Here is a 25,566-nt window from a genome sequence, read left to right as displayed (position 1 = left end):
TATAAACACACACACACACACACACACACACACAATCCACCCCCACACTCCTTCTTCCTATGTTTCCCAAACCTCAAACACCCACACGCTGCTTCTTGATTCAATTAAACCGCAGTCAAGTCTGGATTGTGACATGTACCTCATAGCGGGAAGTGGGAGATGTGTGCATGTGTGTGTGTGTGTGTGTGTGTGCATGTGTGTGTGTGTGTGTGAGAATCAGAAAACTTCATGACCTCTTTTGCCATGGCCCTTCCTGCTTATTGTGGTAATGGATGAGTGACCTTTGACCCCTTGATACATTCTGTGCCTGCCTCCCTCTGCTGTTCCCTGTCTTTCGTTCTCCCATCTTCTCTTGTTTTTGTTCTTTCTCTCCCTTCCTGTCTGTCTGTCCATTTTCTCTGTCTCACTCTCAATCTTGCTTCTCTAATGAGACAGGGACGGTTCTCCCTGTGGGGAAAGAGGTCAGTGCCCCTGATACACACATACACACACAAACACACACACAGATAACCATACGCACATGCAGATAAGACACATGCAGACACGAACACATCCATCCAGATGAAAGGACAAACCCCCACCACCATGCAACATACAAAGACGCGCAGACGAACATACACACTGACCCAGAAATCCCATCTCTATTATGCAAAAACATCAGTTAGCTGATGGAGAAGCTGATTATGCAGCTACCAGCCGCTAGGCCACAACTCTCTAGCGGATGTCTGCCTTTTAAAACCATGATCCCAAATGTCTTTTAGCATTTCAATAGAGAATTATATATTTCTAAACAGTAGGACTTTTCACAACTTTCTTATCTCATCATGTCACATTTTGAGCCTATGTCAAAAAAAAAAAACAATAAACAATGCACTTTGAAGCATCCTGAAAGGCACTTTTAGCTGTCACACATGTAAATACTATAGAGGTTAATTAGCATACATCCTTAGATGTATTGATATATTATTTCAGAATGATATAGAGTAACACAGCACACATTTGGGTAACTCAAAAAAAAAAAAAAATCTCTTCAAGCAACCTTTATGTTTATATTAAAAAATAACACAATCTCATTTCCAATTTGGCAAATGTGGCTGCTCGGCCACAGCTAATTGTTCTACACCAAGACTTCATCTACCCCAAGTTAAGTGGCAGCAGGTCAGTGCAGGTTGCAACAATTCAAAATAGAAAATCTGTGTAGACACTCACTTAATTTATGTGTGGCTCATCAGCCAGGGAGCAAGCCTCTAAATGCAGGATCAGCAATGCACATGTCTAGTGTCCTTGGACACACTGAATGTCAGACAAGCACCTCGCAGTGTAGGTGACTGTGTGTATGAGCGGGTCAATCGGAGTCAAACTTGTAAAGTACTTGACTCAAAACAGTCAAACACATACACATATTGACATTACTGCAAAGACAAAGCATCACATTTTTTGACTCTGACTGTCTACTTACATACATGTGTGCTTTAACGTGCAAAATTCCTAATATATCACATTCCCTGCACAAAGAAAAAACTATATAATCATAGCATAGCATGACAGAACTGTGAAAATATTCAAGAGACAGCCACAGTTTTGGGTGTCCTTCTACTGTGCCATTTTTCTACTGGTAGATTTTTTTATTACTATTAGGTCAGTCTGGTTCATCTCTTAACAAGGGCAGTACAGCAGACAAAAGATTTCCTGATGTGAGATGAGTTGATCGGATAGAGATTCATAAAATAGCCTGACCATCACTCCTCTAATGCCACATGCTGCTTTCATCTTAAACCTCAGTCAGCAGTACAACACAAAGTAACTTTAGATCACTTTACAAATACCTTGGCTTGACTGAGTCCCAGAGGGCTGGCTTTATAGATTGGTGCGCTGCAGGGGTGAGGAGTGGTGACCCCAACAAAGATTGCTTGCTAAGCAAATAAGCAAAGTAATCTGGCTGTGTGTGTGTGTGTGTGTGTGTATGTGTGTGTGTGTGTGTGTGTATGTGTGTGTGTGTGTGTGTGTGAGTGTGTTCATATGTGTGTCAATATGCACACCGCAGTGTTAGTACATACATCAAATGTTTGTGCATCCGTCTGCATATATGTGCCTGAGCATGTCTGCAAATGTGTGTGTGTGCTTGTCTGCTTGCACAGGGGGTGTTGAGACTGTGAACACACTTGCATGCTTATTGATAATGCCATGCTTTGCCATTCTGTATGTTTTAGTTTGGCAATTGAAATGCCACATGAGACCTACTGGGGCGATTTAGTAACGGGTAAACTATGATGCTCATTATTTTAGGAGACGAAAGCACTGAGAGACCAAAACAAATTAGTTTGTGTCCAGGTTTAACCTTCACAAAAGTCACTTTTTGCAAGTAGGGGTGGTGCATGTGCACTATTCATGTGTTTTCCATGGAAGTTTTTTTGCAAACTTGCATATATGTTCTCAAACGGCAGGAGTAAAACAAAGACAGGCTGACCTGTAGCTGTGGTTGTACCTCAAACAGAGGTTATCTTGACCAAAATGTTGCCCAAAATCGTATACAACAAAAATCAGCTACACATCATGAGTGTCTGTTGTGCTGTTGTGTTCACAAACATAGAAACAGACATGTCTCAGCAGTTTCCTGTGTAAGTCGAACTGTGTGTGCATGTGTGTCCCCGTGGTTCTCCTGTCACTCCACAGGCCTGCAGAGCAACGCTTTCCACTCTATTAGTGTGCCTTAATGTCGCCAGCACATGTGTGTGTCTGCCTTTGCATGTGTGTGAGTTTCCATCTGCCTCCTGTCACCAGCAGTCCTCTCTGCACCATTAGGACCTGTTAAGGTCGAGGGGCATGTCTCCGAAGGTCAAAGTTCACCACTGCAAAGGTGAAAAGTCAACAGGGTCGGCCCTGGTGTGAGGTGACACTGAACAAGTACACAGCTGCAGTCTTGACAACTAACACCTTTGGGAAGTTAGAGAACATCTCACATGAATGACATACAGTGTATTCAATATAGAGACATACCACAGAACGCTTTAACATGTAAAGTGACATGAAAAACTATCCTGAGGGACAAATGACTTACAGTGTGTTTTCAAGATGACATTAAAGCCCCTTAAGAAAAGACTTTCGACATTTCTGACATTTGTAATTCCCACTGGATGTATCAAAAAGCACCGTGGCAGACACTGATGCATGTCCAATCCTCTGCCTTCACATATCCACCCCATCAACACTGACAAGAAAGAAATAATAACAAACACAGACTGTACCAACTTTTACCAACATGACACGATTTATTTTTCTACGAACCAAAACTAGATTGATTAGACTAATTTAATCAGCTTTATAATAATTGTTCAAATGAATAAGCTAGTGAATAAGTTCATTTATATGCAGTAGGCATGTTACAAGGACAATCAACAACTAAGTAAGGGAGAAGTGCCTTGGAGATTTCTTATCTATGAATGTCTTGTATCAGTCTTTGTTGAAAGGAAGACCAAAGGGAAGGAAGTCCAGGTTCAACGTGGAATTAAGGATAGGAGCTGACAGACATCCGTTAACATCCAGAGACAAACATGGCTGCACCCTCGCATCAACACAGACTGCCCAAACTAACATTTCACTCCAAGTCAACGCATAAACTCAGCCAACTTAGCAATGACCATAACTTGGTCTGCATTTGCATGCATTATTTTTTAATTCCATTTTGTTTCTATAAGGCTGCATCTAGGTTTATTGTTTACTAGTGTTTAATGTTTAAAATAAATTGCCATTATAGGTCAGAATATTCCTTTGTCTGTGCTTTATTTTGCAGCATCTTGCTGTAATATGTAACACTGGGACATTTGCTAGAGATAGTAATAAACAGTGGAATTAGTGCAACGTTACACAACATATGAATTCTACAACCCATTATTCATTGAAATACACACAAAGCTAGACAAGCATAATGAGAGCTAATGTAAAGCTTTGAGTAGATGTTATCACAAAAGAACAAAGTAATGTTATCCAGAAGGAAAAGAATCCAGAGCTGCTCCTGCTGTTTTTCATCTCCTCTGTATTATTGGCAGGAGCCTCGGTGTCACTGTGGTATTCATTATGATTCGAGGTAGTTTTACTCAATGAACAAAAGCCTAGTGTGTGGAGTAGCCAATAAATAGTATTGTTATTGGCAGTAATCATGCAAACCTTTAATTCTCTCAGTTTGGGGATCACTTCCTCCTTTCTTGCCATAATATATTTCTTTCCCACTCTGTCAGCCTCACGCTTTGAGGTAAACCATATTTTGCTTAGTGAAATATTGGTAAAACAGATACAGAGAGGGGAGAACTGTTAAAATGTAGTCTCTAATTAATCAGCGTGTTTCTGTCTCTCCTTCATTTGTGTGCTACGAAGCCCTAAACATTTTTTTCTTCCCACAAACTCCTCTCACGTTTTTCCCATGTTTTCCTACTCTAAACTAAGCGTATTAGTGAGAATGTGTAATCCTCTGAATTGACTCTGGGTCCACACAAAACACAAACCTCTTAACCCCCAGGGTGTGAGTGTGGGGGGTGTTGTGGGTGTGCATATGTAAAAATGTGTTTCCACCTTTTCCCCAGTTGAACAGGATGTGGTAGGTCAAAGGAGAGGGTCAAAGGTCAAAGCCTGACTAAATACTTACCAGATACTCTTTCTGACAACACACACACTAACACACACACACACAGGCGAACACACAGCTTCACAACAACATAGGTTGTTATTTTTGAGATGTCTGGACTGTGTCTTTCCTTTCTGACCTCCTTAGCTTGTGCATACACCTTCACTTATACTCAAACACTTGAACGCACTTTCTTTCCCTCCCCGTCTCGGGGGCATTCACACACCCAGCCGCCCTCGCACACATATAATGTCCTAGCCTGAAATCGTGTCCCGCTGACAGGCTATCAGTCAGGAAACACAGGGGAGAAAAGGAGACGAGAGCAAGAGAGAGAGAGAGAGCTAGGCTAGATTTAGTCTGTCAGTCACAAAAGGTCAAGGGTCACACTGAAAGCACACTGACATGCATGCACACACACAGATGCAAGAGTGCACTCACACCAAGCTTGTCTCCTAAAAATGAGATTGAACTGAACTGCAAACGCAAATATGCTTTGTGAGAAACATAATTCCAACTGGATTAAGTTGGCTGTTAACATAATGAGCGTTGACGTATGTGGCTGATGTAAATGGTCTGTTGCATCAGCATGTAACGTCTTGGTCATAAAATCTACTCCAGTTATGCAAAACAAAACGTTTGCAGTGGCTGTGCCACTTTTAGGATGCAGGACACACATACGACTGTGTCCGTCAAAACAAGGTCAAACATGGAGGGCGGACAGCTGGCTGGGTTTCCAGAGAGAAAGAGAGACGGCAGACTGGTGGCTAGTTTTACTGGCGTGTGTCCTTTAAATATAGACTGGAAGAAAGTTTTAAGAGGGCACAAGCACGTGTTTACAGCAGGACGTGGATGTCAAGCACTTAGTTCAATTGTTCTGAACAAACTGAACTATCGGTAACGTGATTTTAACAATTCATGGGCAACGTTTTAAAGGAATAATTCAATCAGCAGAAATAAAATAGTAGCACAAAGAAAAGAAGTATTGTCTTGATATTTTGCCATAAGCATTGCACATCTCATCCCTCTTTGTCTGCATGGTGCCCTCTGGTAATTGTTAAAACAGAGGAAGGAAACAGGTAAAACAAACACACTCCCTCTCCTTGTGACACATGTTCAAATCATCCAGATCAGTCTAGACCAGGACACCCCAATTTACCTACCCGTCTGCTGCCCTTTCATGTCCACAGCCACAGTTAACTGGTTTTGCAATGAGAGGGCGTGGGCAAAGAGACCTACATGCATACACTTAAGACATATGGGTTTATCTGCACGCTTAATCATACAAGCTGCACTTGTTCAAAAACCCAATGTCACGCATTGTAATAGATAAGGTCACACACGGACATTCACTTCCCCTAGACTCTCACTGTGCACGTGCTAGTATAAGGCCTCTGCACTCCTTTATTGTATCTATCTACTGGGAGATGTGGCTATGCGAGATAACAGAGTTGAGATTAGGTGAAGAGAGCCGATGGATTTTGTCGTAGTTTGAAGGTAATAAAAACTGTTAGTGGTTGTTTCAAGCTTTCTGATATCATCAGCACCAAATCCATGAAGTGTTAGTTAACGCGAGTGCATGTTTAAAGTTGAGGATGGCTTTGAGATCGTGGCGGTGTTGAATGGCTCTTTGTCCGTCAGTGTGTAGCAATGTTGACATTGTTCCCTTTCATCATCAGTTAGTGTCATGCGAGTCTCTGTAGGTGGTGCTCATTGCTTTATCTGTTCAGTGAAGGTGGATTTCACTAGACATGCTATGGCTCCCACATCTTTATCTGCTAACACAAGAATGTAAAAAGGCAGTAGATAACATACATTTTAAAATCACTAATAGACTGAGTTTTATTTGAATCACTATTATAGTAATATATGCAAAATGTATTTGTATGACAATATCACATGGAGTTTTACTTTTGCTTGCAGGGACACCACATGGGGCTTCAAACCCACGGACAAGCTTGAATAATGTGACCATTCAGTATGATACAACAACCCAAGCCAGACAGAACAACATGGGTGGTCAAAGTAGAGTGGCCAGGTGGAGTTAAAAAAGGAGGACCAGAGGAAAAGAGAATGGAGTGGAGCATGTGGTCAACACAGCAGGAACCCCAGTGGTCATTTCACCCATGGACACACACATATACACACACCAATTCATAGACTTACTGATAAAGTGAAAGATGCATGGTTAGCCAAACATGGAGACAAACAGTGAGATAGGCCAGAAGCTAGATGAACAGATAGGAATGCATGCACAGCTACAGATACACACGCACACACACACACGCACACACACACAAACACAGGCAGACAAACTGGTCAACCTAGCTAGACAGGTTGGGATTCACAGTAATTAGTTGTGATGTCATAAAATCTCAGTCAGTTAGGTAAAGATAATGTTTTTCTTGTGTCTTTATTTTGTTCCTCACCCCTATTCAAAAGTGAATAGCAATCAAGTTTTAATATGTTTAAAATTCCAACAATAAATATATTTCATAAACATCTATATATTTGATTCCACACCGGTATAGCATGAGGTAAATATGGAAACAGTGCTAGGGTTAATATTTCATTTCAAGTGGCAGAAAAAAAAAAAAACATCCATCTTTCTAATTTAATTTCAGAATTCGGGAGATGTGGGACTGTTTTCAGCGCTGCACCTGCTCACAGCACAGTATCGAATGAAACGCAGCCCTGTCCCACTGGACAATTGAGACACAAATTTGAGATAATGTGAATCTAAAAAATGCACATACTATTTATACTAAGTTGTTTAGCCACCTTTAAATTTCTAATACCTATGATGCCACAAAAAATTTAAATACCATCATGTAAGCCTTTATTAACCTAAAATTGATGTAGGTATTATGAATCATGTCCTTATTACTCTTTCAACAGCACGTTACAATCCAGATGTTAGAACGTCAGATTTCACAGCAGCATTTTATCACACTGAAACCACACATCAAGATGGCTAATTGCATTTGAGTGTATATAGTTTATGGAAAACTTGGCATGCTTTAGGCCCATTAATGGCTGTAATATAACACTTGTAAAATGCAATTTGAAAGAGAGGCTCATTCAAGGATTCAATGAGCGTAAATAATCACATTGAATTGGCAGATCTGTTTGAAGTTGAGAGCTTTTTTTTCCTCTGCTCTTTCCTACATTCTCCGTTACTGAGGTGTTTATTGATCTTACATTAGTCTCTCACTTTCCTGCTTTCTGATTCAGTTTTTTTTAATATTCGGCTCAAATTAAAGTGAAGTAAGAGGAGAACTGGAGTTTCTGATGAGTTAAGTTCAGTCTGTGGCTGAGCTAAACACAAATACTAGTGGCTAATGTCTGCACGGATGAAACCTTTGCTGTATTGTAGCCCAATAAACATAAGCGGTCATGTTTGTTTGAATGATCTGAGGTGAAAAATCTGTTCACTTTTTGTCTGAACACACCAAATACACCTTTATGCTCCATTACATACAGGATGCAAATGTTTTAGTATTCATTCAATGTATGTGCATTTGTGGCTCCAAGGCTCCACGCTGCCTGCTCTTTCACATACTTACTGCCTTGAGCTAAAGTGACTACCAGTGTGTCTGCATGTACAATCTTTAGCCTAGCCTCAAACTCTGTGTTATTCTGTATGTCTGCTTTAGTCTTCCAATCACAATCGGGTTATGAGATGTTTTCCACATTTCGCATACTTGCTGCACAGCTGCTCCACCTACAAGGAAATGATTTCAAAAGCACCGGCAAAGGATACACAAGAAGCAGAGAGCTGTGGAGTGTCTACTAGAACACTGTTATCTGTTTATTCGTGTTCATCTGACCCAGACTATAATAGTGCATTATTATGACGTATGAGAATTCAATCTGATGGCAGTAAAAACTCCACTCAACCACGCTGGGAGTGGAAAGATTGCATGCAAACGCCTTCTGTCTTGCTAAATCAAGCGAGGGGAAACGACGCATTGCACAATGGCTCTGTTGTATTATTAGCCCCTCAGAGGAAGCTACAATTGTCGGATCAGACTCCAAAAAAAAGAGTAAAGTAAGTCTGGGAAAATATCAGCTTCCTGCCCAAGACTTCAGGCCTGCGTAAGCGTTTGCCTCTGTCAGTCTGCCTTTCTCACTGCTTCACTCACTTTCTGAACCCGTTTCTCTCTTTGCTCGCTCCGCAGTTATTTGGCTGGCTCCTTGTTTACCCAGATCAAACTTGTCAGGGAAAGCCAAGCGACTTTAAACAAACACAAGCACACACACACACACAGACACACACACGTGCTAATCAAAATGAGCTGGCATAGAGGCACCGCAGAACATCCCTGCTGAAACATCAGCGCCACCAGTATCTGATTGTCATTTGAAACACTGGAGATTATTACTGTAATTAAGGCTGACATATCTAAATCATTTCTAACTCGTATGTGGGTGCATGTGTGTGTGTACACACTGGAGAGGAAGTGAGGGAGGCAGAGAAGCAATGATAGTGAATTTCATTTATTAAGATCATCATCATTATTATTATTATTTGTTCTAATGATGAGATTTGGTTTCCCAAGAGCTCCTCTCAGCCTCCAGTGCTCAGTGTGAGCAACAAGCTCTCAGCAATGAGAGAGAGAGAGAGAGAGAGAGAGAGAGATAGAACACCAGGACATCTCCTTTCAACTTTTCTGGTCCGTAGCCAGTCTGTATATCCCCAGGGCAACGCATACTGGCTGTCTGACCTCAGCTGAACTTAACTCTACAGTAGTCTCACTGCTGATGATGTGGAGCTGGAATAGAGGAGGTTTGAAAAGAGCTAAAGAGAGCGGTAGAGAGAAGGAGAGAAACAAGCTCCCTTTACATGTTCCTGGCAAACTGGCAAAACCCAACCCAACCCTAGCCCAACCCATCCCTGCTATTAAACTGCAGCAAAACTGACCCAACTCAAAAGGGCAAAAGTGACTCAACATTCATGAACTCATTAAATAGATATATGTTAATTATTTGATATAAACTTATTTATGAGTATCCATCTCTCCGATCACCACAAGAAGCTAATGGAGGCTGGAAGTGACAGGAAGGAGAACAGAATGATAGAAGTGCAAGGAGAGAGAGAGAGAGAGGCAGCGGAAAGGGGGGCGAAATAGAAAGAGGAATACTGTATTAGGGATGAAAAAGGAGAGTGGGTGTAATAGGGGAAGACATAGTGGGGCAAATGTTGGAGCAGGCACTAGAGAGCAAAGGTAGAGAAAGGTGATGAGTTTGGAAGAAAGGGTTCAGTAAAGGCCTTGGATTCAATCTAAAGACTGATTCAGTTTTTTATCCCATCTAAAATAATGTTTCAATAGTCACTCGCTCATAGCTAAGCACTCACCCTGGTCTTTGAACGGCTATTCATTCCGAGCAAAACACTTCTCTGTGGCCCCAGATGAACTGCTGAGGCCCACTGCAGCTGTGGCAAGCATTGCTAACCTCGTTTCACTTTGGCAACCCGAGAAGAATTCGTCAGACTTTTGCAGTTGTGATTTGGACACAGCAGAATACCTGATTGCTTAACATTGCTCGAGCTGTGTGATCCCAAAGGTGACTGAGCAAGACCAGCGCTGGTTCGTGCAAATGTGATTATTTAGCAAAAGGAAACCTGTAGCAGTGAGCCACTTCTTATTGCATCGCTTGCATCCCTGTGAGATATACTGTACATTCAAACCCTAAACATGCTTATAAAACTTTTACTTCATTGAATAAATAATTTACTTTGACAGCTTATTGTTTATGTTGGGATAGAATTCTCTTACAAAGCGTTACAATAATGCTAAGGGACACTGATGGAAAAACCAGGAAAAATATTGGCAGCAACCATCATAAATATATAATTCTTCACTACAACAAATTCGAACTGAAATTTTAGCTCGGTACGTATTAATTCTCCTAAGGAATAAAATTTTAATCACGATCGATATAGAGTGTGAGTTGTACAAAAAAACAGAACAACCATGAGTTTTACAAACTGTGTGAGGTATCAGTGGCAGCTGTGTTTAGAAAAACTAATAAACCATCACAGAAATTTGGAGACGGACCAAAACTGCTCAGAAGCAGCTAAGTGCGCATATTTCCCAAACTTTTCTCGTGAATACACATGAAACCTCCAACAAATGCATAATAAAAAAACATTTTTGATTGTGTCGAGCCCTTCGCAGACTCATGCATACATGCATAGAGGTTCTCACATGAACACACGTGCAGTTCGGCTGTCTGCCTCCCACATGCAGTTTTGTGACGCATAGGAAAAGTCATTAGACCCACACTTCCTCTCCAATCAGAAGAGAAAGAAGAAAAGACCGTCTTACATGAAACACACAGGAAGTGTGTGGGTGACTGCCTGTATGTAAGTGTGTGTGTATGTGTGTGTGTGCGCGTGCAGGTTTGTGTATTTGTATTTGCACGTCCATGCACATGTCTCCCGGTCTGAAGTTCTGCCCCAAGGGCTGGTGACTAGGGTCTTGTAATTGCTTTCCTTTGATTGCTTTCATTGAGTAGACTACAGCTACAATTACAGCCAATTAAAACACACAGCTAAGGCTCAACTTGCTCAGCAGACAAAGTTCCATAGCATGATCCTGTGGGTTCAGCATTTGTACAAAGCCTCACCCCCTTCCAGCTTCCAAATTTAGACCTAACTGAGTTACATATTAAACTGCAGAGTATCCACTATAATTGTGTAGTGTCAGTGAAGTGGATAGATGTTGTAATATTATTCAACACATGACAGCAAAGGTCAATTTGCCTCATCTGTGACTCAACGTAAAATAATGACTGATTTCTTTTTATTTATATATTTATATATGTGTAGTATATACAAAACACATGACAGCTCTAATCGTTTCGTTAGTCTGCTGTTGCTCGATGTCTTTTTTTAAAAGATGTCAAACTTTGAAACCGGTGTATGACTTCAAGTGTAAATTTTTGAATTTCACAAGTTTCATTTCTGCATAAACAAAGATGCAAACAGTTAGAGCTTCTGCTTTTTAATGGACCTTAAGGTTCACATTGTGAAACTAATCAGTTGACAGTATAAGGGTGTTTCTCATGTGCCTGTCTATACAGGAGCTAAAAATCTGCACGTCCAAACCAGCACTTCCTTGTGTTTCTAAATACGAGTGAGTGGGTGCTTATTATTGAAAGTAATAGAGGCCATAATTTGTCTCTTTTTCCCGGCCGTTTAATATTAGTTTTAAACTAGTGTAATTTAGGCCAGATGGGATTTATAAATTCCATTGTCATTCTGTATTTCTGAACACCGCTCCATGTGCTACCACACGTGTGCTGGTACAGAGTGACCCGGCATGCTGACTGCTGCTCACCTTGTGTAGACATGAAAGCTGTCGTGTAGGGTGACAAAACAGCATTGATGTTTTCATTGGCTTAAACAGACACTAGGAAGGACAGCATTTGTGTATATATATATATATATATAATGTGTGCCAGCATGTGTGGTAGCGTATTAAGCGGTGATCAGAAATGCAGAATGATGTTTATAAGTGCATTTTAAAACACACACTGTCATTATCAACAGTCACGTGTTTCTGTCTGTATATTTGTTCATATGTTTTTCTGCAAGTTGACCCAAAGTCAGTGGAAATCCATGATACAGTGTAGCAGTATTCTGTGAGAAAACAAGGAGGACTGAAATAGGAGCTCATAGAAATTCAAAGCAAGACAGGAAGAATAGATATAAGAGGGCAGAGGGTGAATCCCGGGGTTTGGACATCTGCTGAAGCTTCAGGAAACTCAATCACTTCATAGCTGAAAGCGGAAGTCTTACCTGTCTGCGTTAAATCATGTCAGGAATACACTGCCATGCACATATTGCACAATGCCACAAGGACAACACAGATGCATGAAGGACAGCCTGTCTGACTTCCACGGGCAAGGGTACTCTCACTCACACACACACACACACACACCCATGGATTAATCTGGACACTACTGTCCGACCTCATCTCTGCCTGCCTCTGCCATGAACATCTGTCACCTCAGCAGGCTCCAAACTGCTAATAAACATGCAAACGCATGCTCATGTGCATACACACACACACATCATCTCTATTGCTATCTCTCACTGTATCACACATCTGAATCTCCTTCAGTCAAAATAGATGGCTAAATCTGGGCCAGACACCATGTGTTGTATTTTATCACTGTCTGTCAACATACGCACCTGCACCCACATCCACCCCAAAACCCAACTCTCTAGTTTGTGTAGTTGTGGGCTTTTATACCCTTTGAGACAGATCTACATTCGTACAATAACGGCAAATTGCAAACTGTAAACCTATGAGGACAGATAGTTTGCTTTGCCCAAATAGTTTGGATCTTGAATCTTTAAAATCCATTAATTTTGTATGAGTTTGTAGAAATAATTAGTTGATGCTTCCTGTTTCTCACTGTAAACCACTTACTTGCACATGTTGTGATAGTAGTGTTTTGACCATTTTGAGTTCTGTGGCATCTGACATGTCAGTGCATAACTGTGCATAGCTGCTACATGCATAATGCATTTTCCTACTGTCAGTTAGACTGAATCATTTAACATCTTCTAGTCTAGTGTATATGTAAGGTAGAACTCCGCCAATATATATACATATATTATTTATACTGTTATTACTACATATTGCCAGTAGAAAACAAAACAGACCAAGCCTAAAAAGTAATAATAACAACATTAAAATAAGTACCTTACCTTGGCAATCCAATTTCCCTGCACATTCCTATTGTGCAGAGCCAGTGAGGACTCCTCCAGTGTTAATTAAACTGTCTGTCTTAGAGAGAATTAAGGTCATGATCTCCCAGACCTCACCACTCCCACACTCCCTGAGAAGAAAGGAGAGAAGAGAAGAGACTTAATGAAGGAATAAAAGGATGAAATAACTTAATGAACCGCCTAACAAGGCCTGCGGCCGTTTAATAAGGGCTTATTAAAGCTTAATTAGAGCAATAATCCAGCTTGTTTGGAGTCATTGAGTGTTGCCTTGTGGTTAATTGTGTTTTTATGGTAACTGGATAAACAAGTAACCATTGTCATTCCACAGAAAGGAAGATAAGTTCCTGTGTGTGTGCATTTATGTGCGAGTGTCTGTGCTGCCACAGAGAAAGATTCCAACAATGATAAGATGAGAGCTGCAAGTGACCTCCTCATCACACTGAGGGCCCCTAGTCGTCATGCTTCATTCACACCCTCCCACCTCCTCCTGAATAGCAAAACTACAAAACCCAAAGCAGACTCAACAAAACGATCAGTAACTATGTTTCTCCATAGAAGTTCAAGTAGTAGTAGAGTTCAAGGCACAATGTGTGGTACTAACAACAACTTAGGGGACATGGAGTCAGAGGCTTTACCATTTAACTGATCTACTCACCGATGACATAATCACATGACTGTAACGTGTGGGGGTATGATCACACTTTAGGATCAGATACACAGCCGTTGCTTTATGAAACTTGGCAAATGACTCAGGTGGTTGGTATATCCCTAATGATTCAACAGGCAGACTCCTTTTTCTCACTGACTCAAACACAATACACAATGTGTTCTCTATAGATCATCGGCTTAACTCACGTGAGTCAGACACCAAGCTGCATTGTGCCTAAGGACACATCTTAGCACATTGTAAGGTATACAGAGAGCTTCTGGTTTTCAGACAGTGATGCCATTACCCTTTAGACGTCTGAGTCAGTCTCACAGCATGCTGTAGTTATCTGCTGTGTCTCCAAAGGATTCTTTTTATATGGGTGACTAAGATTGTTAATACCCACATGCCTTTATATACAGACCCAGTGGTCCTAATAAACTTAAGAGCTGTTCGCTGTGAGATTGTCAGATAATGTGGCTGAACACTGTCCCATCCTGAGTCATTCTGTATGTGTCTCTAGGGTCGGGGCTTGTTTAGAGTGACTATCAAGCAGCAGAGCTGAAAGTGTTAAACTGGTCAAGCCTTAACATATATTTTGAATAGATATAAATATTTATTCCACCAAGATTAATGACAGAAGAGGAAAAAACAGCTATTGAGACTGTAATGTGATCTCCCTTTGGATGGGATAAAATCAGCAATCCATCTTCAAAATGGTGAGTATCTGTTGAATATAGTTTTCACGAAGTCAGCATCTGGGGGTGATTACACACATAGATAAGAGAGTCACTCTGATATTAGCGTGTGTGTGTATTTTTAAAGGCTCGCACGTTCCCCTCACTGACACATCTGATGGATATTGCTAGAGCTAGATTTAAACGGGGTGACATCACCTAGCTGTCAGCTTGCTGTGAACACGCAGCAGTCTATTTGAGTGTGTGTGCACGTGTGATGTGTGTGTGTGTGTGTGTGTGTGTGTGTGTGTGTGTGTGTGTGTGTGTGTGTGTGTGTGTGTGATGCTGACATTTGTGTCATTCTATTTTGTGTAACATGTCATCTGCCGCAAGTACATGTGTGCTCTCGGTCTCCTCAGGCGAGCGCTGACAGCTAACAAACACACACCTTTCTAGCAATGTGGTCATCACTTCCCGCCATGCTATCACTTCTAGGGTGCTTATACAGATTTTTACATACAACTATTTAAGTAAGTTAGCATTTAACCAGCCAGCAGGATATAATTCATTTTTCCTGTGGCTCATTTGGTCTTTTAATTTTAATATAGCTATATCATTCCCTGAAGCACTTTTTGGCAGGTTAACTGTTTCCAAGTTTTACTAATTCATTTCCCATAATCAAAACCATTTTGAGGGTGGAGAAAGCTTAATAGGCTAATCTGTGTTTAGAACCAGACATGATGGCTTTTTAGGGTTTGAAACTAGAGCACTCCAATGTGGTTATGATTTTTCTAATGCTTCCTCCCCTTCTCTTTTCTCCATTTTTATATCAGTTTTACACTCTGCTCCCAGCGTCTGTGAATTATGTCATTTAGCCCGAGGCAAAGACTGAAGTCACACTCCAGAGGGTTATTAACTGATTTCAGACATTAAAGTCTAGATACACTTGGACACTCGTACAGAGATATGTGACAGCATTTCCTGAGGAAGGTTGAACCCTTACAGTCACAGTTCATGAACCGTGTCTCTGGCAAGTCTGGTTCTCTGCTAAAAACACTTCAGCCCCCTCCAATTATTTCCAGAACGCCAGACAGCTGTCAATTCCTGCAAAGGAGCCAACATTTTCCATCCTTGCCATATATTTCCTCTCTTCCAGACATATGTCAATTTTATGTCAGAAGATTAGGAATGCCAGTTATTGTTCTGCAGCACGAGAATGATGTCAACTTTCCTACAGGGTCTTTTCTGTGAAATCTAGACGGCAAACCAGCTGACAATTCGTGCACAGATGCCAACACATCACTTCATTTAATTCCCTGCTCTTCAGCTCTGTCAGACGTACACTGGGGAGATATAGAAGGAGGAAAAAAAAAAGTGATGAAGTGAAATGATGTCATGTTCCCAACAGGGCTTTAAAGCCCATGGTTATTGTGCCAGAGTGCTGAGGTCTGGGAGATGATGATGATGATGGTGGTGGTGGTGGTGGTGGGGATGGTTTGACCATGGTGCTGGTCAGTGCAGTGGTCATACTGTAGTAGTGTGGACAACAGTGATGTAATCATCCCTGCTTTCATTTCCCTTATAGTTAAACAACTTGCGCAGTTCATCACTCTTGGTCTGCTGCACACGAAGAACCAGTGCTCATATAACTACAGTCGAGTCACTATTCTCAATTAAGCAAACCCTTGTAAGAGCGGGGAGGCACTGCTGTGTATAATGTCCTCAATAATGGGCAATTTATGTTATATGAATTATGTACCATATGTTGGAGAGGAAATTATATTTATTTGGAATTATACAATATATTGGCAATAAAATACTCAAATGAAAAAGTCCAGTCTAACAATTCTTAAATCCTGTAAACTGAAAAAGTAAAAGTAAAACACTTTAATATCTTCAGACCTACAAAATATCACAACACTGAGCTTTTGCTTTCCTCCTTTTTGCTCTGGGAGTGTACACAAAGTTATATATCGCCCATAATATTAAATCATTAGATAACATATACAGCATAAATCAGTTTTAGCTGTATTAAAACAGATCATACTGTACATTATAAGTTGCCTCACTTGACAGTGTTTGTATTGTTTGGCATCTGATTTAGGGATCTGCTTTCTGCCATGATTCAGGATGTGGTATCCATATTTTATGTTATCTATATAGTACCATTCTCTCACTATCCATGTGAACTATGTTTACAGAAACCTAATAGGCCATAACTCAAATTATGAAGCTGATGTAATGTCTTTTCTCGTTTTTTTTTTTTTTTTTCTGAATACAGCCCACATGCACTCGAATGCTGAAGAGGCAGTCCATCCTCCATTGGCCTACTCAGCACTGATGAGACTCTGCGCTCACTGTTTTGGTATTCTCGTCAAAAGCAATTACTTCAACATGCTCAAGTTTCTACTGTGAGTGACTTGTAGTATATCATCACTGCCTGCTCCAGATAAATAAGTGCAGTCATTATTGTTTCCATTGTGTTCAGCCTTTCTTAATTTTCACTTATTTCCAAAGATTCCCTACCATTTTCCAGTTCCACCCCTGTGTGCTGTTGTAAACTGTAAATTATGTCACTCTGCCACTGGGCTTCTTGCTCATTATGACTAAACCGATAACACATGCAGAAGGAGCTTTAACTGTTAAAACACTAAACAGCTGACTATGCTAGAGTTTTTAAAGGGCACATGCAAAAAAATCAATTTGAAGCTAAAAATCTATTTATTTAGCCTTGTCGCAGAAAACACATCAATACATGTCAGGATGTGAACATTACTTTCATATCGTCATACTGTTCTGCATCTGCAGGTCTCACACATATTAAAAGTATCTGCCACTGTTTTGAACTCTCCCAGATCCAAATGGTACACACAAAAGCCAAACTCACACTTAATCACAGTTAGTGGGCTTTTTTTTAATCTTTCTTTGTTTCCATTGGTTTGAGTTGTTTTGTTTCAACAATCTCTCCCATTTCCTACATTTTCCCAGTTACACCCTTGTGTGTGTTAAAATTATATCTAGTTTTAACACACGGCATGATGTCATTGTGCCTGCGGGGCTTTCCCACATTCACGGCTCAGCTGATAACACGTGGAAGAGAGCTGTTAAAGCGCACGGGTGTGTAAAAGTTTCGAACCTAACCCGTATCGACCTTCCCTGAGAAACAGAGCGAGGGCCGGGTTTGGCAAAAAATCCTGATTACCTTGGCTAAATACAGTAACCCAGCCCATGTTGACGCAGGCAGGCTACAGCTGTGCCTCACTCCATAACACCTCCGAAAAGCATTTCATAGTGCAGTCATTTCCTTTACCTTGCTGATTTACACAAGCACAAGCTCCACTTGAATAAAACAGCAGGAGCGCAGAGCCTTTTAACTGGTCGAACAGAGCGAAGCTGCTGCGTACTGAGATTTGAGTCACTGTAGGTTGTGATTGCACACTTGATCCACACTGCTGTACCAACCGGTGACTATTGCAGTGAGTCAGGACAAATAGAGTCGACTCTACACGCACAGAGGGTAAAGTTTGAGATAACATCTGACTCACCGAACCGGTCTTTCGTGGTTCGGCAGCACACCAGTGGCTATTTCTTATTCTTTGTCAAACACTGTAGAATTAAACGGTCTAGTGGAGACTAGGAGTATTGAATATGGCCCTATGCAGCAGAAAATGAATAAATACTAATGCTGAGTTCGTCTGAATGTGGGGGAGGGAAGAACGCTTAAGTGAACTCAAATCCCACTGGGGTGCTCACAGGATAAGCTCAGCTGATATGAACCCTTGAGAGGAAGTCGGGCTTGTTTATGAAGGAAATGACATCATCTGGCTTGGATCAGACAATAAGCTCATGCTGACAAGATAATGACTGAGTGAGAGAGAAAGAGGGAGGCAGAGAGAGAGAGAGAGAGAGAGAGAGAGAGAGAGAGCAATGTTTAGATTAGTTGGAGTCACGGGTACAGATGAAAGGTGAACGAGTGCACCATGGTTATTTTAAACCTCATAATCCAGCGCTTAATAGATTTGGTAAATGGCTGCAGGGCAACATTAGCTGATTCAGACTCAGAATAATGTTACATGAAAAGCCCCATCTCTTAATATGTGGTGTAAAAAATGTAGGCCAAATGTTCTCACACCTGAAGAATGTATGGAATTGTATAATGTGTTCAGTGCAGTACGTCCTGTGTTATTTCAAATTCATATTGACTCAATATCTGAAGATGGATTAAGAAACAAGGACAAACCATCAACTGCCTTCTCAACCCAGACTCTATATCGCATAGAATAAATAAATGCGACAGGTGGTAAGGATTTATTAGCCTCGTGTGTCTTATTTTATTTGCAGATTGAATAAAGATGATGAGCACAATCAATGAAAATGCATTCTGCTGTTCAAGTTTCAGCTTGAAGGATCTGGTGAGGAAATTTAATGAATGTCTATGCAGAACATTTAATTTTCTTGGGAAACCTTGAATCCTGAGGGCTTTGGATAAACAACATTTTCCAGCAAGTAAAAATTATTAAAAGATAAGCAACCTATTTTTGTTTCTGTATTGTACAAATCGTATTTCTTTTGATGCTGCTGTTCCAAGCCTATTCACTCACACAAGGGACCATTACAACTTTCCAAAACAACATTCAGTTGCTCTGCACTTTCTATAAACTGCTCTGTGACGACCTCTAATTGTCCTGGGGACTGGGACAGCATGATTGAAAATAAAAATCCTTCATGCCAAAAAAGTGACTGGAGGGGGTTTGGAGGAGCTGTAGGACCTCCCAAGAGCAGAGCTGGACTAAAGCCCAAAAACAAGGCTTGCTGCTGGGTTAAGGATCTTAGAATATGCCCGGGATTATGGAGCCAGAAAGCCAGAACATGCCCAGGGACGGTGGTGGAAAACTAATACTGATTTTGGCTAAAGAGGAAGACTGGGTTATGTGAGAGAGTGAGTGTTTTCTGTGTTGTTAGGATAATGACAGTAGTCAGGGGATAAAAATAATGGATTTTAACAAGGGGAGTTTGCTGTTACCAACAGTTAGTTTATAGAGCAGTGCAGACAGCTGGTTTCCCTGCATTTATCCATGAGTGGTGGGCAAACATCACCACTGCTAAAAGAAAAAAAAAGTGTAATATAGTCCATTTTCTGCTGGAATAGCTCCATTGCTTTGTAAATTATAAATTCAAATGTGTGGCACATTAACTGGCATAGTGATCAAAAGTTAAAATAAAGCACAGATGGTGCAAAAAGAGAGAGAGAGACATCTACAGGGGATAGATGCAGACATGTAATAAGGGCAGTTCATAATAACAGCACAAAGAAGGTTTAAGTTTGAAAAATGAAGTGACTTCTCATCAGGGGCGCCTAAAAACTGAACTCTGCAAAGGATTTCGACTTGCACACACACACAGTGTACAGAGACCAGACAATGCTATGGCAAACTTTGTGCTCTTATGCAGCACCAAAAAGTATTTAATAATATATAATCACATAATAACTCCTGGAATGCAGTGCACAGCATTAACTGTTCGCAGCATTAGGCTATCTAAGATTTTTTTTTTCCTCTTAATGTTGCATACTTCCGTATGAATATTTCACACAAAAACAACATATTTCTAAAGAAAGCACATTCAAAGGCCTGGCAGAGTTTATCTCTGCAGGTCTCACACTGAAGAAGTAGAAGGAGTTAATTTACACAAACAGAATGGTCCCATCTGGCCTGATTAACATACTACATTGCTAATGCTAACTTTTAATGGTGTGATCATCTCACACGCTCATTTTCACTGAATCCTTAATGCAAAATTAGCATATTAGAACAACATATTGTCTCGCACTAGCCCAGGGGCCTGATGCAAGGTGGTGTCAGATTCCATTTTTTTCTAATGCTGCAGTTTGATTTCATTTAATTTAGACACATTAAAAAATAGTAATGTAAAAAAACATTGGCCAATGGAAAAAAAAAAAAAAAAAAAAAAAAAAAAAGGGGTTTTGATGAATTGTCTGTTTTCACAAGAATTCTCATGAAAATCTATTCAAATGTATATTTGAGTTTTTCCATTGCGCACATTTGCATCAATATACATTTTGAGTAAATTACAGATAAGCTGCCAAGCACACTTTTTTCATTCTTCCTTTCTCAAGAACTTTCCAGGAACAGCATGATGCGAGATTCGAAACCTAATCATTGAGATGCATGTAGCATAGACAACAGTCTCACTGATCCGCCCCTCTACACATACCAAAACACTGTCCTCCGCAATATCTGTCGCAATAATAAGTCACAGAGTCTCTTCATGCAAGCAAGAGGAAACATAAAATAAAAATGCAAATGCTGGCAACAGCATTTTAATGTAGCTATAAATCAAAAAGGACCATCAAAAGGTAGCTGCTAGCTGTAATGGAATAACTCCCTCAGTTAGTGCGCACACACACACAGATCCACACACAGATCAACACACAGATAGATAGATAGATAGATAGATAGATAGATAGATAGATAGATAGATAGATAGATAGATAGATAGATAGATAGATAGATAGATAGATAGATCTTTTTGGGCTAAAGAAAGATAGAGCAAAAGAGAAGGAGAAAGAGATATGAGCAGAAGACAGGTGGGGAGGAGGGAGTCTACATATTTCACCTTCATTCACCTGCTGACACGGCCTCTCAAAGAAACCTTTCATTAGACCTTCAGAACAGTCGGCTTAGTCTGTCCAATGCCATCAATTTAGCTGTCATATTACACTGGCTCACGCTCGTCTCTTTCATCTAGGGGATTTTTCATCTCGTGATTTTCATACAAGAGGACTGGCAAAAGAGTTGCATGTGGGGAAAGCCTCAGAAGTCGAATGATCTAATTCATCGCTTAAGTGATTTAAGGTTTTCATGGACAACCTGCACACATCTGAATCTGCACCTAGCAGACTGCAGAAGGAAGTAACACCTTGAAAGACAGTCTTTCAATTCGTTACTTGGCACAAACGGCTGAAACCACCTGTGGAGACGGTGTTCCAGGACTTTAAATGAGCTGTGACCCATATTTTATTCTTTTTTTAATATAGATTTGTATTGACAAGAGCTTAACAGCTAAGCTTCATTACAGTTTTGGATTTGGGTGGGGCTAGGCTCACTCTGTCTTGGCTGAGTTGAGCTTTGCTGCAGATATGTGTGGTTCACATATGGGATCTCAATAGGTCCTTTCAGTGGGTGATAATTTAGTCTGCCAACACCTCTTCTAAATCATTAACTTTAGGGAAAGTTATCCAAGCCAGCTTATTTTTTCACATAGTTGTGCAGTGAGAGGTGTACTCAAAGCATGCACAGACAGAGAGAGAGAGAGAGAGAGAGAGAGAGAGAGAGAGAGAGAGAGAGAGAGAGAGAGAGAGAGAGAGAGACAGAGAGAGAGAGAGAGAGAGAGAGAGAGAGAGAGAGAAAGAGTCTCTCAAAGCTCTCACCTTAAAAATAGCGCACATCAATAACATTCTCATGTTGATGTAAGACTTGAGAGGATTGGCTGGTTTCACTTTCCACAGATGAAGCTCAAACAACCATCCTGTCTCTCGCACAAGTGTTTTAGGCCACCCACAGATCTTATAGAGACTCTCTATATATGCTGCAGTTAAAGAGTGAGCAAGTGCTCTATGGCTCTCTTTTCTTCCACCTACAGTCTGTCTGCAAGCTTTGGTTCTATTAATTCAAGTTAACATTATATAATAGAGAAAGCACACATGAAAACCACTTATACACAAACCGACTCAAAGCTTCTGCAACACAGCTATTAAAATGTTTGTATTTTAGCTCTCTTTATTTCTTTTTCTTAATCTAATAATCAGACTTTGGTCTTCTAAGAGGGGCCCACCTGTGATTCATTTCAACCAAGAATTCCTGGACAAAGTGGGCATAACATTCAAAGGAGAAGGGGGAAAAGAGTTAGAGGACAGGGCGCACCCACTGTTTGCACACACGCAACCTCACACAGACGCACTGCGAGGTTTTTTTTATCCGAACTGAGCAGAGCTGACAACCCTGAGATGCCATAAAAGTTTGCAGCCGCGCTGCCTTGCTGAGCTCTGGCTTACACAAATATCAAAGCTCCTTAGTCCATCAAGCCAACAACTTTATGTACAGTAGCCCAGCTGAACCTGGGAAACACAGTAACAGTCAATGAAAGGACTGTCAGCAACAAATTTATTTGCCGCTTGGCACTGAGGGATCAGCTAGTCTCTTCACATTACAGCAAATATCATGTAGTAATGGAATCCGCTTCTGTTTAGACAAACAAGACCAAATCGAGTCCAATAAGATAAAATTAACACAATCTGGGTCACGAGGGGTCACAGCGTGGCCACAAAACTACATGTATACTTACAGACATTCATCCACAAGAGACACAAATAGACAAACAGAAACCAACATACTGGCAAATGCACACATGCAGACAGACACGCACAAACACACACACACACTTTGGCCACCCAGGATGAGAAAGATGGAAACTTTAACTGTGTTTATAACCTAACTCTGGATTATAGGGTAGACAGGGAACGAGAGAGAGAGAGAGAGAGAGAGAGAGAGAGAGAGAGAGGAGTTTCAGTTGCTCAGCTGTGAATAATTAAATTGCAGCTCTCCCCTTCTCTGTCTCTCTCTTAGTCTCTCTCCCACACACACACACACACACACACACACACACACAGTAAGGTCTATTATGTTTATAATAACTTCCCTTGCTAATATATATTAGTTGTCGATTTTACAGAGAGCATGCGCAGCAGGCCAGTGTGTGTGTCTATGTAGTTACCAAGCTGCGTCAGGTAGGTGATGTGCACCACCTGAACTATCATCTACGTCTTGAAAAAATGTTTTGCACTCAATTCAGTCATGTCTCAATGTGATCATTGCCTCATTAAAATAAAAGAACTACACTTTGTGTATTTTGACATCTCAACCAACCTGCTATAATTTCCCTTGTTGTTGCCTTCAAATTGTCTCTGTCTACTTTTCATCCAAGACCCCTGTGTATGCAATAAAAAGGAATTTTCAAAAGTGGCCAGAGAGACAAAAAATTGGTTTTCATTAAACAGGTAAAGCTTTCTGCAGCTTTACTGCTAAAGCCTGTCCGAGTGTGAATGACACACTACCAACTTGGAGGTCAATAACCTTACCTCACAAAGTCAGTTTTGGTTGCATCAAAAATCGTTTTGAGAAGTTTTGAAAGCCACTGCGCACACAAGTCAGCTGCAAACCATTTGAGGCTGCAGACTAGCTGCCAAGTCTTGAACAGCATGCCTTATTGGCAGCGCTAACACACAGCTGAAAGCCTCAGAGATGAAAGAAATATACTGTACAAGGCCTCTGGCTCATAAAAGCATTTATAGTGTGAACAAGACTGGGGGCATTACTTTTGGAATGTAATCTATTACAGATAACAAATCACCTGCTCAAACTCGTAACCAGTGATACATTTTCTAGAACTTCTTAACTTCACGCGTGCTCAACAGAAGCTGGTTTCTCAAGCTATGGCATTGAACCCGAAAATGAACTCGTATACACTCAAATGTTTCTGTGACAAATAGTTTTGTTCCACTTATCCTGGGTGTCAGGATAGGGGACAGAAGTGATACAGATGTAGCACAGTGATTACACTTACAATACATTTCTCAGAAGTGTCTTTAGCTTTGAATGGTAATATCATGGCAGAGATCAGCGCCAGTTTTATTAGATGCTCTTTACTTCAGCTAACAGATCCCAAATAGGAAACAGCACAGTCTATGTGTTGATGTTTCTTTTCACATTTCAAATGTAGTTCTGCTGTAGCTGCTAGTTTTTGGAAGATGTTTTTGAAAAAAAAAAATTTTTTTAAAACCCATCTTGAACCAAACCAAGACAACTGCGTACACACACACACACACACACACACACACACACACACACTACTGCTGTTTCCCCGAGTAGCCTGCCAAGTAATGCAGGTCCTGAGCCAAGGATTTGCACTGCTAAGGGTTAAGGGTTCAGTTCATGTGAGATGTGCCGTTCAGCACTAAAATACACACAAACACTTATCCACACACACAAATACACACACACAGTGCATATCCCAAAACACCCATCATCACCCATCTGGTTTTTCAGGATTAAACTGACTTTTAACCATTGTCTTCTTCCTTCTTATGCCTGCTAGCCCCTCCCCTTATAATCCACAGTCCATTTTTTTACTCCTTCAGCCTCTTTTCTCCTTTTTAAATCTGCTTCATTCACTTTGTGGCCATCTTCTTTCCACCTATTTCTTTAATCGTACCCTGTTGTTTGTCTTTTATTATCTCTTTTCGATTTGTTTGTGGGCTATATTGGGGCAGAAGCATATGGACATGACTTGTGGTAAAAGCTAAAAACTATCAAGAAAACAAAATGTTTGCTGTTGGTCGTCACCTAAGAGGATATGACTACCGCTCACCTCTAGGCAGCAGCACTAGATGATTACATACCTTTTTAGAGTGCTTTCAGTCAGACCGCTGTCCTCGATCCACAGATTGAATAGGCATTAGAGATATTTACTCTCTCAAAGGTATCCTAACTGCACTGAACACAACAGACACAATAAGGGAGCCTTTTTCTTTCCACAGCAGACATGTCATTGCAGGAAAATCACAGGTGTAAGTAAATAACTAACACAATGAGGGCCCTGGCAGCTGCACACCTAAATCTACTGCAGCTGTTATTAATGTTATTGGTTACACCTGCATTTGACAAGTCAAATTGTCTGCTGTGAGAAAAACCTGTTAAGAAAAGTTTGCCATAAAATATCCAGCAGATAAAATATTACACTCTTTTGCAACTCTGTACAACTCCTGAATGCTACAAGTGTACCATCATATAACAACAACAACAAA

General features: G+C 40.7%; 1 long non-coding RNA gene across 1 annotated transcript in view; it reads right to left on the bottom strand.

Annotated features, from left to right (window-relative positions):
• The window catches only part of LOC113171131, an 86,252-nt gene that overhangs the window by 28,441 nt on the left and 32,245 nt on the right, over positions 1-25,566 (bottom strand). The window contains exon 3 of the long non-coding RNA XR_003299677.1: positions 13,341-13,471. This is a non-coding gene — a long non-coding RNA (uncharacterized LOC113171131). The remainder of the gene's footprint in view (positions 1-13,340; positions 13,472-25,566) is intronic.

Source organism: Anabas testudineus, chromosome 16 (assembly GCF_900324465.2).
Source record: "Anabas testudineus chromosome 16, fAnaTes1.2, whole genome shotgun sequence".
Taxonomy (NCBI): domain Eukaryota; kingdom Metazoa; phylum Chordata; class Actinopteri; order Anabantiformes; family Anabantidae; genus Anabas; species Anabas testudineus.
The sequence above is the reverse complement of the archived record's forward strand: the minus strand, read 5'-3'. Positions and strand labels throughout refer to the sequence as shown.